At 49.2% G+C, this 11,727-nt stretch overlaps 1 pseudogene; it reads right to left on the bottom strand.

Moving 5' to 3' along the window:
• Positions 1-8,347: 8,347 nt before the first annotated feature.
• LOC143033690 (uncharacterized) lies at positions 8,348-10,929 on the bottom strand (annotated as a pseudogene).
• Positions 10,930-11,727: the final 798 nt, after the last annotated feature.

Raw genomic sequence — 11,727 nt, 5'->3', positions numbered from 1 at the left:
ATGTATAGTAACCGTATAAATCGTTTTCTTCCAGACCGTCCCCGCGCCAGATCACTGTTAAAACACTTACCCCGGTCCATGACCCCCTGTTACCTTTTGTTCGGGTCACACACTTTCGTTCAAAAATTTTAGTTTTGACCATTTCCATTTTTATTTAATTAGATAGATTCTCTTGGCAATATTTCGTAAAGATTCTCTTAGCGTTATTTCGCCAGGTGTGCTTGGACTACGCGCCCTGCCCTACGGGCAGTTTTAATGTACCAAAATGGGAAAATTATAGAGTAACAATAAATTCCATAATTTTATTTAGACCTACTACGAAGTAGTCGTCAAAGTCTCCCGACGTCAAATTCTCCCGTCGTGTGTCTCTCTCTCTCTCTCTCTCTCTCTCTCTCTCTCTCTCTCTCTCTCTCTCTCTCTCTCTCTCTCTCTCTCTCTTTCTTTCTCGTTAGGTCAATCATAAAGGCAATACATTTTTTTAATCGATTATGTTATGTCACATAGGACCCGCGGAAATCCCACGGTTATTCAACTTTGAAGTATCACGAAGGAGTCTTCAAAATCTCCTAAAGGAGCCTTCAGTCTCCAAAAGGAGTCGTCAAAGTCTCCCGACGTTGTCGTCAAATTCTCTCGCTCTTTCTCTCTCTCTCTCTCTCTCTCTCTCTCTCTCTCTCTCTTTCTCTCTCTCTCTTTCTTTCATAAAGGCAATAAAGATTTTTTAATCGTTTATGTCATGTGTGCGCCGGCCCAGCTACGCCGGGGGCCTTGGCCTGCGGCGCTGCGCCTTAGGCGCGGGCGCTGCGCGCCTTGGGCTACGCCCCTTTTTTGGAAAATAAAGTTCTTCTTCGAGTTCTTCTTCGAGTTCTTCTTCGAGTTCTTCGAGTTCTTCGAGTTCTTCGAGTTCTTTTTCGAGTTCTTCGAGTTCTTCTTCGAGTTCTTCGAATTCTTCTTCGAGTTCTTCGAGTTCTTCTTCGAGTTCTTCTTCGAGTTCTTCGAGTTCTTCTTCGAGTTCTTCGAGTTCTTCTTCTTCCAGTTCTCCTTCTTCTTCGAGTTCTTCTTCTTCGAGTTCTTCTTCGAGTTCTTCTCTTTCGAGTTCTTCGAGTTCTTCTTTTTCGAGTTCTTCGAGTTCTTCTTTTTCGAGTTCTTCGAGTTCTTCTTTTTTGAGTTCTTCGAGTTCTTCGAGTTCTTCTTCTTCGAGTTTTTCGATTTCTTCTTCGAGTTCTACTTCTTCTTCTTCTTCGAGTTCTTCGAGTTCTTCTTCTTCCTCTTCTTCGAGTTCTTCTCCTTCGAGTTCTTCTTCTTCTTCTTCTTCTTCTTCTTCTTCTTCTTCTTCTTCTTCTTCTTCTTCTTCTTCGAGTTCTTCTTCTTCGAGTTCTTCCTCTTCTTCTTCTTCGATTTCTTCGAGTTCTTCTTCTTCTTCGAGTTCTTCTTCTTCACCGTAGTTGGCGGTGTAACCGATTTACCACCAAACGCGAAGGTGTGACCGAATTACCACCGGACGGCGTAAGCAACCATTAAATTTTTTTATATTAGAGATACTCCCATGTTGTTGTGTATAGTAACCGTATAAATCGTTTTCTTCCAGACCGTCCCCGCGCCAGATCACTGTTAAAACACTCACCCCGGTCCATGACCCCCTGTTACCTTTTGTTCGGGTCACGCACTTTCGTTCAAAATTTTTAGTTTTGACCATTTCCATTTTTATATATATAATAATAAGATTGAAAAATACAGTGAGTTATAATAGGTAATAAAACTTGATAAGCTTTAAAAATCTGACCACACGGGCTACTTCACAGTTATCATCAAGCAAGTCCGTCATGGACTTGCCTGTGATTGAACATGCTCGTCGCTCATGTTGAAAACATATGCACTCCGTTAAAAAGTGCTGTACAGTAATGTGAGCCTGACATGTACGACAGAATGGTACCTGCCGCTCGTCGTCACCTGTCATTATAAAACTGTGCGTCAGATGTGTATGTCCGATTCGCAATCTGGTCAAGATGATGCTGCTCGTTCTATTTGGACAACTGGATGATTCCCATTTTTTCTATAAAGGGACGGATCTTTTTTAGCTTCAAGTTATCAGTTAAGGTGCTCCATCTATGCTGCCACTTATTTTGTATATGAGTGTGTATAATCTCCTTAAGGTCGCCATGAGGTATATGAACGGCAGTAGTCGGCTGTAGATCAGCTACTGCCGACTTTGAAGCTTTATCTGCCGTTTCATTCCCCATGACACCGGTGTGACCAGGTACCCAACTAAAGTTCACCTTGGTACGTTTTCGTGAGTGCAGAAGGACCAGCCAATCTTGCACTTCTTGCACCAGTGGGTGAGTGGGCAAAAGTTGCCGAAGAGAAGTTAAAACACTGTTGGAATCTGTATAGATAATGAAACTTTGCTCATTTGAGCAACTGTAGTAGATCTCTTTCACTGCCAGGAGTATTGCATAAGCTTCTGCAGTGAAATTTGAGCAAAGAGAGGGTAATTTACGTTTAATAATTATTCCGTTAAAAACTGCAGCAGAGCTTACACCTTGCTTAGACTTAGAGCCATCGGTATAGACAGAGATAGAAGTGTTGTGTTTAAAGGAGTGTTCTAAGAATTGTGCCTTGGCAGCCTGAGGGTCGTGGTGTTGTTTACCACCGGTACAAATGCAAATCTCCACAGGGGGTTTACACCAAGGATGGTACTTTGTTGGGCCTAATTTGGCTATAGTAGAGTCATAGAGACCGATCTCTCTAGATTCCTTCTCCAATCGAACCTCCAGTGGCTTAGGGATACGGGGCCTATTTGGAGAGATGTCATAAGGGTTCATAACAAATTTAAAGTTGGAGTTATCCTTTGATGTCAAACATTTGGCCAAATATCGTAGTCCCAGCTCCTCTCTGCGTAAGGAAAGAGGTGGTACACCTGAGTACATATAGGCCGTCCACAGGGGAGGTACGATAGGCACCCGTGCAGATTCTCAAACCCAAATTGTGCACAACATCTAATTTTTCAAGGGTGGTTCTAGCAGCAGAGCCATATATCTGGCAAGCATAATCTATTTTGCTGAGGCAGAGAGTTTAATAGAGCCTCAATAAAATAGTACGATCAGCTCCCCAGTCATAATGTGAGACAACTTTCAGAATGTTGGTGGACTGTCGTACTCTAACGCATAAGTCATTAACATGGGTAACGAATGTGAGGCCCTTGTCAAAAATCACACCAAGGAACTTCACCTCACTCTCATATGGGAGGATGACTCCCTTCAAAAACAGAGTTGGTATCTCTTCTCGTTTCCTACACCTTGTAAATCTGATGGCCTTAGTTTTTTTAGGTGAGAACTTGAAACCTCTCCTGTCAGCCCATTTAGTGACTGCATTTATCGTAGCTTGTATTTTTCTACCAGCTTCAAGGGCCGTTGGAGCACTACAGTAAATAGCATGGCCATCAACAAATAGGGTACCCTGAACTGTCGGTGGTATTTGGTCCATGAGGCTATTAATGGCCACTGCAAATAGCGTAACACTTAACACGCTACCCTGGGGGACACCCTCCTCCTGCAGATAAGATGATGAAAATACAGATCCAACTCGGACTTTTAGTCGTCGGTTTGATAAGAAGTTCTGTACAAATGCAAACATATGGCCTCCAATGCCCCATGATGCTAGCTGTTTCAAGATGCCACCCCGCCAGGTTGTGTCATAGGCCTTCTCTAAATCAAAGAACACACCAATAGTTTGATGTCTTCTAGCAAAGGCATTTTGGATTTCTCTTGAGAGTATTAGCAAAGGGTCAAGTGTGCTGCGATTCTTCCGGAATCCAAACTGACTGTTTGTCAGTAACTCTCTGGATTCTAGATACCAGACAAGTCTGTTATTAACCATTCTCTCAAAGAGTTTACAAAGACAGATAGTGAGGGCAGTTGGTCTATAGCTTCCTGGAAGTTCTGGGTTTTTCCCTGGCTTATGACAGGGGATTAGTACCGACAGATCCCAGGTATCAGGTGAAGAGTGTGTGGTCCATAGACCGTTATATACCGTAAGCAGGAACAGCTGTGAACACTGGGGAAGGTTGACGAACATCTCGTATCTAATGTCATCATCGCCAGGGGAAGTGAGGGCTGAGCTTGATAAAGCATGTTTCATTTCATCGAAGGTGAAAGGTAGATTAAAGGACTGTATTGTTTGAAGGCGGAGGGAGAACTGTTGCCGAGTCACGATGTATTTGAAATTCAGGAGCATAATTAGCTGCACTTGAAATACTAGCAAAGTGGGCACCCAAGATGTCAGTAACCCTCTTCGGGTCACAAACTTGAGTACCGTTTGATTATAAAACGGGTAAGGCAGTCGGTACAAAGTTACCTTGTAATTTACGGATTTTATTCCAAATCTGACTCGTAGGGGTAGCGATGGTTAATTCCGAAACATGTTTCTTCCAGGATTCACGCTTGACTTCTTTAAATATTTTCTTCTGTCTCGCACGGGCTCTAGAATAAGCAAGTCGGTTTGCCTGACACGGTGACCTGAGCAATCTACGAAGGCATGTCCTGGTAATTTTCCTAGCAACCTCACACTGTTTATTCCACCAAGGGACTACAGGGCGCCTGGGTAGGCCAGAAGTTTTAGGGATGGTTTGTTGAGCAGAATCTATGATGGTCTGTGAAAAGTGGGCATAAGCAGCAACAGGGGATAGAAAATTGGTGTGCGATTCATTGATGGCTGATGATTTAGCGAACTCTTTCCAATCAGCCTCCTTGATCTTCCATTTTGGCAGGCAGGGTGATGGGATACTTTTAACATATTGAAGTAGTATTGGCCAGTGGTCACTGCCATGCAGATCTCGATCAGCAGCCCAAATGTACTCCAACCGGAGGGATGCTGTGCTTCTAGTTAAGTCGATGGCTGAGGTGGTGTTATGAAAAATATAATATCGAGTGGGAGAGCCATCGTTCAGCAGCACTAAATCATTATTGGCATCAAGTAGCTGCTCAATGATGTAACCCCATCTATCACAGTGTACGTCACCCCATAAGCTGTGCTTGGCATTGAAGTCACCCATTAAAAGAAATGGTGGAGGGAGCTGGTTCACTAAGTCTTGGATATCTGAGACATCCAGCTGTCTATTTCGCCTAAGGCCGTCGAAAAGGGGGTCTTCGAGTTTAGGGTCTAAGTAAAGGGAGCACAAAGTGATCTTTCTCTCAAGTTGAACCTGTACAGCACAGGCTTGAAGGTCTGTATTGAGCTGGATTGTAGAAAATCTAATAGACTTGTGAATTATGAAAGCAGTGCCACCCTGTGCCCTCTCAATAATAGGGAGTGATCTATGGAAATTATAATTGAGTCCATAATTGAGTCAATAACGGGCACAAATGATGCCTGAGTTAACTCCTGAGAAGGAGGGGTAGGGGAGCTGGGAGGTGCTACCTCAGCAACGGTCAAAGTCTGCTTCAGGCGGGTATCTGTTACCTCAGGGGTTTTATCGTGTGAAGCGGAAGGCTGAGGCGCCTTAGAGACAGTAGCTCTTCTCTTTGTGACCTGGGCATATGTTCTAGTTTGGCCTAGAAGCTTCTTTGCGTACCGGATACTGATATGCTCTGCTTTGGATTTTTGAAGTGCTGCTTCTTCATCCTTATAGGAATGACAAGTCCTGTCACGGGCCTGGTGACCCTGGCCGCAATTCACACACTTGGGTGGTGTTGTGTATTCACCATGAATGGGGTAGGAGCATATAGCACACAGTTGCTCTCCACTGCAAGCAGTCGACGTATGGCCAAATTTAAAGCATTTGAAACATTGTAATGGCTGTCGCTTAAAAGGGCGCACAGCAATCCTTTCACTTTCAATTATTATATGCATAGGCAGGTCAGGGCTAGTAAAGGTTAGTACAATCATTTTGGTGCCCCGTAGTTTCCGGATATGGAAGATGTCATCAGGGCACATGTCCAGAATCTCTTCCTCTTCAAAATCATATAGGTCTTTGCCATATATGACACCTCTACCGTAGTTGAAGTCTATGTGTGACTTAATTTCCTTCAGTATCTCACCACTTTCAGCTTTTAAGTGACTCAGCATATGAGACTGAGTTTTGGACTTTGCATGTACTAGAACTTTGTTCTTGCCAAATCTGGTGATATCACCACTACAAATTCCACCAACTTTCCTCTGCAAATATTTACAGAACTTAAAGTAATTATAGTTTTCTTACCGGGCAGTGGCCACCAAAGAAGGTATATAAACATCTAGGGCATTAGGGGCACTGGCACATAAAGCCCCAGTGATGCCTGCTCCACAAACCTTCAAATTAGGAATATCGCTACTAGCTTTCAGAGCAGCATTGTGGCTAGTATATGACAGCCAGGCTTCCCAAGAATTTCCAGGTTCATCATAACACATACGGATTTCTGTAATTTTACCATAGCAACCAAAGCACTTCGTAAGAATCTTATAGTTACAGGACTTGGGAAGCTGGTGGATATGGACCACAGTCAAGTTTTTCACATTCTTGATTTCCAAAGCTCTGGAGGAGGGAGAACCCAACTCAGTAGTAACTTTTACCACATTATTTTTACTAGTGGAATCATAATGCTGTCCTTCATTAGGAGTTATAGTATCCTTTGAAGGACACAAGGAGTGAGAATTATCCAAATCGGGATTTGAAACGGCGGAAGGGTCAGCATCGGTTCCCTCCTGGTCAATGGGTTTTGGAGGAGGAGGGGCCTCCAAAACCTGGGAGGATGATTCAACCATAATTGGATGGAATCAAAGTTTTATGGTATAGCCTACTACTTAAAGAGCGCTTTCGGTAAGTTGTAGGGTCACACCATAAGGAACATGAGGTTTGAAGTGCGTGGAAAGAGATACTGCAGGTGCCTGGCACCCCAGTCATTTAAGGAAAGTCCCTGCAGAGCCAGAAAAGGGTCCAGAAATGGCTATTTACAGGTAAAGGGCCTCGGCGTCGAGTTTTTTGGCTTTGACAACCCGTTTGTCCTCTGCAGTTTTGTCCCATATAGTATGAGGCCGGCGTAGCCACCCTTTTACTTGTACTGGAAGGGAGAACGGTATCAAGCTCAGGAGTCCTCCTTCCCATGAGCATCCACTGACCACCGAACCTTGCGAGCCCTCGCCGGTGGCACCTGTCGCCAGTTGGGCCCCCACCAACTCAGTCAGCTACCAACACACAGGCCAGAGAGAAATCGGGAACTTAGAACTACCTTAAGAAGGAGCAAGAGAAAGTCGAGGGTGCTTCTATTTGTAAACCAATTCTTGCCTATTTCCTTCTTAAATCTAAATTTGTCCAGTTTATACCCATTACTGCGAGTCCTGCCCTGTTGTTTTATTATGATGACCTTGTTTGCATCACCCTTGTTATAGCCTTTGATCCACTTGAACAGATCTAATAGAAGTGTTCAAGTGGATCAAAGGCTATAACAAGGGTGATGCAAACAAAGTCATCATAATAAAACAACAGGGCAGGACTCGCAGTAATGGGTATAAACTGGACAAATTTAGATTTAAGAAGGAAATAGGCAAGAATTGGTTTACAAATAGGGTGGTCGATGAATGGAATAAACTTAGTAACCACGTAGTAAGCGCTGATACTATCAGTTGTTTTAAAAAACGATTAGACTACTTTATGGATGGGGATGACAGGTGGTGATGGATACGGAGCTGCTTAGTGTAGGCCTTATGGTCTTTTGCAGTCTCCTTTATTTCTTATGTTATGTTCTTATGTTCTCAGGGAAGGCAATCTGGAGCTTTCCAGAGAGCCTATCCTGAGATAATAGCCTGTTCAGAAAGAGAAGAAAAAGTGCAGTAACTAGGAAGGGCAGGGATAAACGAGCCATCAAATGAAAGAGGGGTGGGGGTCTTTTACCAGTTACTTACACTCCAGTCTGTGAGTTGGTCTGACAGCTCCAGTATGGTCTGTGCAGCATGATTGAATCTGCCAGGGAGAAAAACTCTCCCCAGTGCCATAGCCCATACCTTCATCACTATGCACAAGCCCCTCCAGGACTGCAACCTGCTCACAGGGCGGAGGGGAGGGCCTGGCCTCGGGCTCGGGTCCGTGCTTGGGCCTGAGCTTGGGCGGAGGGAAGGGATTGGGCCTGGGCTCGGGCTTGGGCCTAGGCTCGGGCCTCGGCTCGGGTTTGGGCCTGGACTCAGTCTCCGGCTCGGCCTCGGGCCTCGGGTGTCGGGACAGGGCTCGGGTGTCGGGACAGGGCTCGGGCCTGGGCTTGGACCTGGACTCAGGGCTGGGCTCGGGCCTGGGATCTGGCTTGGGTCTGGTCTCGGACCTGGGCTTGGGCCTCGGCTCGGGATTGATCCTGGGCTCGGGCCTAGGCTCGGGCTTGAGCCTGGGCTAGGGCTTGGGCCTTGGCTCGGGATTGGGCCTCGGCTCGGGATTGGGCCTGGACTCAATCTCGGGCTCGGGCCTGGGCTCGGGGTAGGGCTTGAGCTCGCCCATGGGCTCGGGCCTGGGCTCAGGCTCGGGCCTGGGCTCGGGCTCGGTTTCTGGCCTGGGCTCGGGTCGGCTTCGGGCCTGGACTCAGGCCTGGGCTCGGGCCTTGGATCGGTCTCGGACCTGGGCTCGGGCTAGGGCTTGAGCTCGGGCATGGGCTCGGGTCCGGGCTCGGGTCCGGGCTCGGGTCTGGGCTCAGGCCTGGGTTCGGGCTCGGGACTGGGCTCAGGTCTAGGCTCGGACCTGGGCTTGGGTTCGGGCCTGTGCTCGGGCCTGGGCTCGGGTCTAAACTCGGGCCTGGGCTCGGGCCTGGGCTCGGGCCTGGGCTCAGGTCTAGGCTCGGGCCTGTGCTCGGGTTCGGGCCTGGGCTCAGGCTCGGGCCTGGGCTCAGGCTCGGGCCTGGGCTCAGGCTCGGGCCTGGGATCGGGCTAGGGTCTGAGCTCGTGCCTGGGCTCGGGCCTCGGCTCGGGTTTGGGCCTGGGCTCGGGCCTGGGCTCAGGCCTTGGATCGGGCTCGGCCTTGGGCCTGGGCTCGGGTCTAGGCTTGGGCCTTGGCTTGGGCTCGGGCCTGGGCTCTGGCCTGAGCTCGAGCCTGGCCTCTGGCTCGGGCCTAGGCTAGGGACTGTGATCGGGCTCGGGCCTGGGCTCAGGCCTGGGCTCGGGTCTAGGCTAGGGCCTGGGATCTGGCTCGGGCTCGGGCCTGGGCTCCTGCCCGGGCTCGCCCTCGGGCCTGTGCTCGGGCTCGGCCTCGGGCCTGGGCTTGAGCCTGGGCTCGGGCTCGGGCCTAAGCTTTGGCCTGGGCTTGGGCTCGAGCTCGAGCCTGGGCGTTGGCTCGGGTCTGGGCTCGAGCCTGGTCTCGGGCTCGGCCTCGGGCCTGGGCTCGGGCTCGGGACTGGGCTCAGGTTCGGGCCTGGGCTCGCGCTCTGGCCTGGGATCGGGCTCGGGCCTGGGCTTGGGCCTCGGCTCGGGATTGGGCCTGGGCTCGAGATTGGGCCTCGGCTCGGGTTTGGGCCTAGGCTCGGGCCTCGGCTCGTGTTTGGGCCTGGATTCAGTCTCGGGCTCGGCCTCGGGCCTGGGCTCGTGCTTGGGCTCAGCCTCGGACCTGGGCTCGGGTCTGGGTCCGGGCTCATGCCTGGGCTCAGGCCTGCTCTCGGGCTCGGGACTGGGCTCGGGTTGGGGCCTGGGATCGGGCTCGGCCTTGGGCCTGGGCTCGGGCCTGGGTTCCGGCTTGGACTCGGGTCTAGGCTCGGATCTGGGTTCTGGCCTGGCCTGGGCTCGGGCTCAAACCTGGCCTCTTGCTCAGGCCCGGTCTCGGGCACGGGCCTGGGTTTGGGCCTGGGCTCGGGTATAGGCTAGGGCCTTGGCTCGGGCTCGGCCCTGGGTTCGAGCTCGGGCTCGGGCCTGGGCTCGGGCTCGGGTCTGGGCTCGGGCCTAGGCTTGGGCTCGCGCTCGGGCCTGGGTCTGGGATCGGGCTCGGGTCTGGGCTTGGGCCTCGGCTCGGGATTGGGCCTGGGCTCGGGCTCGGGCCTAGGCTAGGCCTTCGACTGTGATCGGGCTCGGGCCTGGGCTCGGGCCTGGGCTTGGGCCTGGGCTCGGGTATAGGCTCGGGCTCGGGCCTGGGTTCGAGCTCGGGCCTGTGCTCGGGTTCGGGCCTGGGCTCAGGCTCGGGCCTGGGCTCAGGCTCGGACTCGGGCTTGGGCTCTGGCCTGGACTCTGCTTCGGGCCTGGGCTTGGCTTCGGGCCTGGACTCAGGCCTGGGTCGGACCTGGGCTTCGGCTCGCGCTCGGACCTGGGATCGGGCTCGGGTCTGGGCTCGGGCCTGGGCTTGGGCCTCGGCTCGGGATTGGGCCTCTGCACAGGATAGGGCTTGAGCTCGGGCCTGGGCTCGGGTCTGGGGTCGGGCTCGGGTTCGGGCCTGGACTCTGGTTCATGTCTCATGGGTCACATACACACACAGACTCATGCGTCATATACACACACACAGATCTCACACACACACGCAAACACGCAGACGCAATAAAGGAGATAAAATAGTACAGTCAGACATCAAAAGTAATTTCAAAGCCAATGAAAGCACAAATATGAAAGTCTGCGACTATACATTTTATCTTCTATATTGTGTAAATACATACGTGCTATCACGTAGACAAATTCACTTACCTTTCTCTCCATGGTGCCTGCAAGCTGTCGAGCGACGTCAAGTTCCATTAAACGTCGCTTCTGTCTGGAAGAAGAAAAAACATTGCAATCAGGTAGCGTAAGCAAATTCAAAGCTATCTTTGACTACAAACGGGACTATGCGAATATAGCTCTTGTTGTATGTATTGCATTTAGACGAGTACACACGTGCTCTCTAACTGGCAAAGTCACTTACCTTATATCCATGGATCCAAGCGACGTCTGGTTTCCTGGTTTCGGGCGTCTGAACTGTGCGGGTCCTCCAAGTTCCCTGACGGGCGAGGCGCGAGGGATTCCGGAGAGCATACCGAAAGCAAAAACACAGATGTGGTCGCCCAAAAGCTAAACGGTAACTATGTATGAATGACTTTTATGGTGTGCACACACATATGCATGTGTGTGTACACACACACACACACACACACACACACACACATATATATATATATATATATATATATATATATACATATATATGTGTGTGTGTGTGGATACACACGCACACACATACATATGTGTGTATATACATATGTGTATGTATGTATATGTATATATATATATATATATATATATCTATATATATATGCATATATATACATATATATATGTGTGTGTGTGTGTGTGTGTGTGTGTGTGTGTGTATGTATACATATCGATGGCATCCATCTGTCTCGGGAGACAATGGAGTTCACGTTTTTCTTTTTTTATGCGCGCGTGTACATATGTGTGTGCTTGTGTGTTAGTGTTTTTATTTGACTATCATAAAGATTAATAGGAATTACCCGGTAACGATCAGGCGTCTTCCGAACTTGTAATTTTTTCCCAAGAAATCAAAAGAAATCCCTTGGAGCGAAAATCGTCGAAAGATTGGCGGAGAACCTGAGGCTCCTGCTGACTCCGATCAACTCCGACAGACTCGGGTAATTTCCGACAGGCTTTTTTGCAGACTCTAACAGATACCGTTGCAGAATCTTATCAGTTCCGACGGAATGGTGGATTCTGATAGACTGCAACATAATCTGAGTGAATGACAGATTTTAATAGACTTCGACAGATTTTGGCAGACAGACGGAGCTCAGGAGCAGAAAGACATGTAGAGAACTG

The sequence above is a fragment of the Oratosquilla oratoria genome, chromosome 16 (assembly GCF_046742065.1).
Source record: "Oratosquilla oratoria isolate Oo_2021 chromosome 16, ASM4674206v1, whole genome shotgun sequence".
Taxonomy (NCBI): Eukaryota; Metazoa; Arthropoda; class Malacostraca; order Stomatopoda; family Squillidae; genus Oratosquilla; species Oratosquilla oratoria.
This window is presented reverse-complemented; position numbering and strand designations above follow the sequence as displayed.